Below are 7,504 nucleotides of genomic sequence, written 5' to 3' on the forward strand. Positions count from 1 at the left end.
CTCTCTGCGGCTCCAGCCCCTCCAGGTGTCCACACACCTTCCTACAACTTCAGCGTCTGCGATGGTTTCCCCGTGCTGATTCTGGCTCATCCTCCCCTCGCCCACTGGCTGACAGACATGGTGAGGGTGCTGCTACCCCATCTTTGAGGTTCTCCCTCTTCTCAGCCTCCTTGCTCGCCTACTTTAGATTCTAACTCTGAATTTACTCACTGTAGGACCTCGATGGGGTCCTTTGAATCTCTTTTACACTGGCAGTGATAAAACCCCCCTTTTAGGGTCTCTGTTGAATTAAGTGAGATTCTGTTAACCAGTTATCACGCGCCACCCGCTGTGCTGGACACACCAGCCACCAACCTTCTGTTCTCCCAGCAACTCTCCATGTAAAGCAGCAAATTAGGATCCAGACCATGCCGTGTACTCAGGGCCTTTCTCCTCTTTCTCTGTCTTTCCTAGGAAATGCCCCACGGCGCACCAACTCTTTCCTCTCTGCAGGTTACTCCCCAGTGTGTTTCTCCATTGTCCTGTGTATCTAAATGCTGAGTGGATATTTTTTGACCATCAAGCAGTCACCTCAAAGTCAACATTATTTATAAGTCAAGCAGTCTCACCATCTCCACCTGGAGACACCTCCTTCTTCCTTCTTCCTCATGTCAGTGGGGACAGAATTCTGTCGACCAGCCATGGAAACTTAGAGCAGTGGTTCTTGACCCTGGCTGCACATTAGAGCCCCCCGGGGACTCTTAGAAGAGAGTGATGCCAAGGCTCCCACCCGTCCCTGTGAACTCAGAGTCCCAGTGGTTGAGGGACACCGACAGCATCACCTCTCCCTCCTCAGCCCTTCCCAGGCCCGGCCAGCTTTTGCACCTGTCCTTTCGACACCCCTCCCACCCTCTGGTCTGGGCTTTCTTTGCCAGGCCCTGGCACCTGAAACAGCCTCTCCACAAGTTCTCCAACATTTACTCTCTCCTGCTCGTGGCTGCTAATGTCACCTCCTAAAACATCTGACACTTTCTAGGTTTACGTTTGCAAGACTGGTATTTTCAGCGTATTTTAATTGTGCTCCACTCTCACCCCCACAATTCACGTCATAAGAGCTCAGGCGGTGCCTTAGTTTCCCCAGGCTGCTGTGACAAATGACCACAAACTGGGTGACCGAGCAGAAATTTATTCTCTCACAATCAGGTGGCCGGAATCTGAAATCAGGGTGTTGGCAGAATTGCTTCTTTCTGGAGGCTCTGAGAGAGAAGCCTCTCCCCTAGCTTCTGGTGGTTTCCAGCAGTGCTGAGCATTCCCAGGCTCATAGATCCCTCCAATCTCTGCCTCCGTCTTCCCATGGCCTTCCTCCCTCTGTGTCTGTCCTCTCCTCTTATAAGGACACGTCATATTGGATAGGCCCATCCTAATCCTGTAGGACCTCATCTTAACTAACTCCATCTGCCAAAACCTATTTCCAAATAAGGTCACATTCTAAGTTTCCACATGGACAGGAAATTTCAGAAGACACTAAGAGGAAGGGCTCTTCCTACCCCAGGCACAATTCCAGGCTCAGATAGGCCCTGCCTCTTCTGGACCAGCCTTGCCTAACGATTGCAGCCCCCAGCCATCCTCTCTGCCTTTGAACTTTTGTAGCCTTTCCTCTCTGTAGGCTTGAGTAGACCATCCTCAACTGTTGGGTTATTTTTAACTACTGAAGCATATAATTTCCTATTTCCCTGCTATTGACTCAATCTCCATAAGGGCAGGAACTGAGATTTGCTTTTTTTTTTTTTTTTTTAAGAATCCTCAGTAGCAAGGTGACCTGCTCCACTAGGGACTAACCTTAACTCTTTGTTGATCAGATGGACGTAACCATGAATCCATTGTGTGAAATCTTAAAAAGTTTTACATGAATGTCTTTGTCAAGGAATCTGCACTGTACAAGGAGCATAATCCTGGTCAGACACATCCCAGTGCAAAGGGATTCACTGTAAGCATCCGAGGAAACCTCAGAGCTGATTGTAGAAAGGCCCCAGAGGAACGGTGACTTGTCCACAGGGAAGGACAACCCAGGGCAGGACGCGTCTCAGTCCATCACTGTTTGCACCTGCTGTCCTCCTTAGCCATCCTCCTCCTTTGCTCTCCCAGCATCTCTGAGGCAATTTTGTTCATTACCTCTGGGCATGTGCACATGTGTGTTTCACTCTTTTTCTCCCAGGCTTCAAGTCTTCACAATCCCAGTTCTCCATCATCTCTGCTCTCTCTCCACTCTTCTCTGAAGATCAGCTTCTTCTAGAAGACAGAGTTTCTGCCCTTGTGACTGTGGTTTGCCCAGGGCTTTGGCTCAACCCAAACATCCCATACCTTACACAATCTAGCCCCTTCCCTCCCCATAGCTAGTGACCCCTGGAAGGGAATCTTTGGCCCATCTGGGGTTCAAGCTCTTCCCTAGGCCCAAAGAGCTTCAGCATGGAGAGGAAAAGACTGTGGGTCACTCAGGTCAAGCCAAAAGATGATCGTATACATCTAGCTAGGGAATTGCATTGACTAGCCTCAGTGCTTCACCCGCCCTTTGCCTTGTGACTTTGTTCCTCCCATAAAGGGTGGGGGTTGTATATTTTGTCACCTCTTGTCTCTGAGCCCAACCACGTGATTTGCTTTGGCCAAGAGAATGAGTTGGGAGTGACGGTGTATCAGTCCCAGGACTACGGTGCAAGAGACCCTTGGGGCTCTCTTGTGCCTCTGCCGTTGCCACAAGGAGGACAGTTCTGCATTAACCTGTCCCAGGAAGAGGAGGAGGGACATGATGAGCAAAGCTGAGTCATCCCAGCTGGGCTCAGCCTGCATCAGTAGAGTATCAGCTGGCCCTCCGCCAAACTGCACATCCATGGCCATAAATAATTTTAGGCCATTGAGTTTTTGAATAGTTTTGTGGCAATAGCTGACTGATACACCCTTCTTGCTGGTACTTCCCCACAGTCAAGAAACATGTTCAAGCTGCTCCCATCTTAAGAAATATGAAAACCAAACAAAATAAAAACTCTCTTTTCAGGTCCTGCAATTCCCCTATCCACTGCTTGATTGCACTCCTTCTCTTCCCAGGAAGTTCCTAAAAAGAAGAGCCTGTGCCATTTATCCTTCTCTCTGCTGTTCACACTCTGTCATTGTTATTATCAGCAGCAGCACTATTATAAAAAATTTTAAGCACACTCAAAAATAGAGCAAATAGTATAATGAGCCCCTATGGACCCGTTGCCCAGCTTCAACAACCATCAAAATTTTGCCATTCTTGTTGCACCCAGCTGCCTCCATTCCCAACTTCCCCACCCTTTTTTTTTTTTTTCTGGAATATTTTAAAGCAGTTCTGCACATTATCTCTAATACATAATATTTGTGTGTACACAAATATATCCATAGCTGTACATACATACATACCATATACATATGTATATACATATATCTTCAATTCTATCATTATACCCAACAAAATGAATAGTTCCTTAAATCATTTAGTACCCACACACCCTCAGACTCAGCACCCTTCCCACTCCTCAGTGTCTTGTCCTGATGAGTGGAGCTGCCCAAGCCACAGACCCGACTGCACCCACGGCTCCTTCCCTCCCGTCACCCTTGCCCTTAGTGAATGAGGGGTCACTGTTGATTTTACCTCCCCATCTTCAGTTACACTCCAAGAAAGCCCTGCTCTTCTAGCTCCCATGGTCTGCTGTCATTCCATCAGAAAAGGAGCGTTCAGGGATCCAGTCCATTCACTCCTCAGCCACGTGGAGACAGTTGTGCAACTCTTCCCCGAACCTCCCCCCAAAAAGCCTCAGACCTTCCAACACCATGTGAGATGCTGTGGATTTTATTGGGAGTGGAGCATATGGAAAACCACCCTCACCCAATAGTTTAGGGAAAATTAAGTGCAGAAAGGAGTTGCACAAAATGAAATGCAAAGTTCCCTTCCAGCTCTAATGTTCTGGTTCTGAGAAGAAATAGGGAGATAGTGACAATTTTTTGAGCTAGACCTAGAGCTTGACAGGATAAATATGGCACATAAGAGAAAGTGTGCGCAGAAGATTTAGAAGGGAGAGTCCTGGAGTCTGGGGTAGCCATTGCTGTCAGCAGAGGAGGCGGTCAGGACTCAAGGGGTGACGTAGGACCACAAAGAAGGGGGTGGAAGGAGACACTGAGAGCACAGGTGAAAATGCGGTGGGTAGAAGCATGGGCTTTGGCAGTGGGCAGAACTGACTATAACTCCTGTCTCTACCATTTACTATTTGACCTTGCACCAGTTATTGCCTCTCTCTGAACTTTGTGTTACTTTCCCAATGAGGATACTAACATCGATGGCAAAGAGCTGTTATTAGGATTACACAAGGGGATTAATTCACGAGGTGCTTAGCACTCAAAAAATAGGAGTTTTCAAAAAATAGCAGCCTTTGTTTTTTCCCACCTGCTAACTTATGCCTTCCATCCTTGAACTTGAGTTCTAAAATGGCCCCCAATGATCCCTGCTTCCTGGTATCTGCGACCTTGTGTGAGTGCCCCTCCCCTGAAGTGTGGACTGGACCTGGTGAATTGTTTCTAACCAATAGGATAAGGCAAAGGCAACAGGGTACGGTTAGGTTACAAAAGATTGGGACTTCTGGTTTGCTAGCAGACTCTCTTCTATTATCTCCTTGGCTCCCATACTTTGATAAAGCAACTGCCATGTTGGAAAGGTACATGTGGGAAGCAATTGAGACCAGCTCTGGCCAGCAGCCAGTGAGGAACCGAGGCCCTCAGTCTGCTGGCCTGTGGGGGAACTGAATCCTGCCAGTAACCGTGGGGCCTTGGGAGCAGCTCATTCCCACACTGAGCCCTGAGATGACCACAGCCTGGCTGACACCTTAACTGCAGGCTGGGTGAGACCCTGGAGCAGGGAACCCAGTTAAACTGTGCCCAGACAGCCAACTCCTGACCCACAGTAACTGTGAGATAGTAAATGTGCATTAGTTTAAGCTCCTAAGATTTGGAATAATTTGTTACACAGCATAACTAACACATAGACTTTCACTGCATAGCATAACTTTAGACCAAGATGTCCTGAACTCACACAAAGGAGAGAGCACCTGAACAAAGGGGGTTCTGGCAGGAGAGGTGAGGGGCTCTGACAAAGAATCCAGTCATTTGACAAGCTTTTCCCTAATCAAAAATCAGACACAATGTGTGACAAGAATGAGTGTGGTTGTAGTGATAAGGGGACAACCTATCTCAAACGTGGACTGCCCTGGAAAATCTTCAGCACATGGTCCCTTTTATCCCAATTGTGCTCTCCTGTTCCAATGTTAACTTCCTCCAGATTGGTCCAGCCCAGACACGGTGGTTGCCTGGGACCACTGTCCTTGCAGGTCAGACCACAAACAAGGATATCATGCCTGGAATTCACCTGCAACTTAAAGACACAGAACCACCAACTCTGTTTCTTCTTTTAAAGACAACATGTTTGGTAGAAAGATCTTTTAATTGGGCCCCAATTGCCACTACTTGAGTATGACTTGAGGCAACTCTTCTCAATATGAGTTGCCTCATCTGTAACATAGAGGAGCCCCTGCTCTGCCTCCCTCAGTGAGTTGTGGGTACCAGATGAGAACCTGGCAAGTTATTTAACCTCACTGGGCCTCGGCTTCCTCATCAGTCAATTGAGGATAATAGTTCCTACCTCACAGGAGACACATGTAACACATCTAGCATAATAATAGCCACTCAGAGGATGTGTTCAGTAAAAGTTAGCTCTCGTTGCCATCATTGCTGTGATGGTGTGAGCACCCTCGTCAGCTGGGAAGTGCTCTAGGTCTGTAAACTATTACTGACAATAGGTTCTCAAATATTGGCCCACATGGAAGGAGCATGAATGGATGAGGACATTTCACTGACCAAGGTCAGCCAAAAGTGAATGTAGACCGTGGGTAAGAAGCATTCCTTCTACTTTGCCTCTGGATTGAGCACGAGAGAGGGGCATCCCTCAATTCTCATGCTGAGTCACATTCTCAGTGTCCCTCCAGGCTCTCAGGGAGCCCTAGGAGTCACCGACTGATCACCCAGGCAGGACAGGTCCCCAGACTAGCACCTGTGTCCCTGTCCTCACTCCTAGCAGTACTTTGTCAGCAGACTCCCCATCCTCTCTCAGCATCTGTTCTTTGAACGTTCACTTATCTGGACGGTGTTTAGACACGGTTACCACCTGCCGTCTTGGTTTGCAGCTTGTCATGCAATTCCAGCCTGGATTCTCTAATTAGCCCTGCTCTGACTGGGTCTGATCATCTCATTTCCCTGCAGCTGTAATTGCCCGGCCAGGGTACCGCCCGGGGCCTGTGCATAATCACTCCCATCCACTTCAAGTCCATTTCGGTCTGGATTCGCCAGATTCCATCTAGTAAGCACGGCCTAATTGCTCTCTGATTACCCACAGGGTCAGGCGCTGGAATGTGCACAGCGTTTCCGTCTACAGAACAGCAAGATTTTTCTTTTTGTTAATTTCCTCCTGCCAGCTTTTCTCACCAAGCCGTGAGAGATTCCCCAGGTTGGGGGGAGAGGGAGGGGGACACTTTATGGAGTCCTTGCCCTGTTTCTCAAGGGCGTCTTGGTTCACTTTACCAGTAGAATCCATCCATTTCTCTCCCCCTCTGCTGCCACTGTCTCGTTCCCGTCAGCCATCCTACCAGGTCTGCCTGGTGCGGCTCATCCAGGCTCACTCACTTCCAATTCCTTCCCCACATTACGACTAAGGGATCTTTCCAACTGTCAGTGGTTTCTGGCATCCGTGGCCTTTCCCAGAGGGTCCCAGCTCCTTGCTCGTGCAAGGTCTCAGAGGACCCGGTATCACTCCCAGCCTCGTTCCTTACCACTTCCTGCCCCATTTCTCACCTCTTCCTGCTCCATTTCTCACCACTTCCTGCCCCATTTCTCGCCTCTTCCTGCTCCATTTCTCACCACTTCCTGCCCCATTTCTCGCCTCTTCCTGCTCCATTTCTCACCACTTCCTGCCTCATTTCTCACCTCTTCCTGCTCCATTTCTCACCTCTTCCTGCTCCATTTCTCACTTCTTCCTGCTCCATTTCTCACCACTTCCTACTCCATTTCTCACCTCTTCCTGCTCCATTTCTCACCACTTCCTGCCCCATTTCTCACCTCTTCCTGCTCCATTTCTCACCACTTCCTGCCCCATTTCTCACTTCTTCCTGCTCCATTTCTCACCACTTCCTACTCCATTTCTCACCTCTTCCTGCTCCATTTCTCACCACTTCCTGCCTCATTTCTCACCTCTTCCTGCTCCATTTCTCACCTCTTCCTGCTCCATTTCTCACCACTTCCTGCCCCATTTCTCACCTCTTCCTGCTCCATTTCTCACCACTTCCTGCCTCATTTCTCACCTCTTCCTGCTCCATTTCTCACCACTTCCTGCCCCATTTCTCACCTCTTCCTGCTCCATTTCTCACCACTTCCTGCCCCATTTCTCACCTCTTCCTGCTCCATTTCTCACCAC

This window comes from Choloepus didactylus, chromosome 12 (genome assembly GCF_015220235.1).
Source record: "Choloepus didactylus isolate mChoDid1 chromosome 12, mChoDid1.pri, whole genome shotgun sequence".
Taxonomy (NCBI): domain Eukaryota; kingdom Metazoa; phylum Chordata; class Mammalia; order Pilosa; family Megalonychidae; genus Choloepus; species Choloepus didactylus.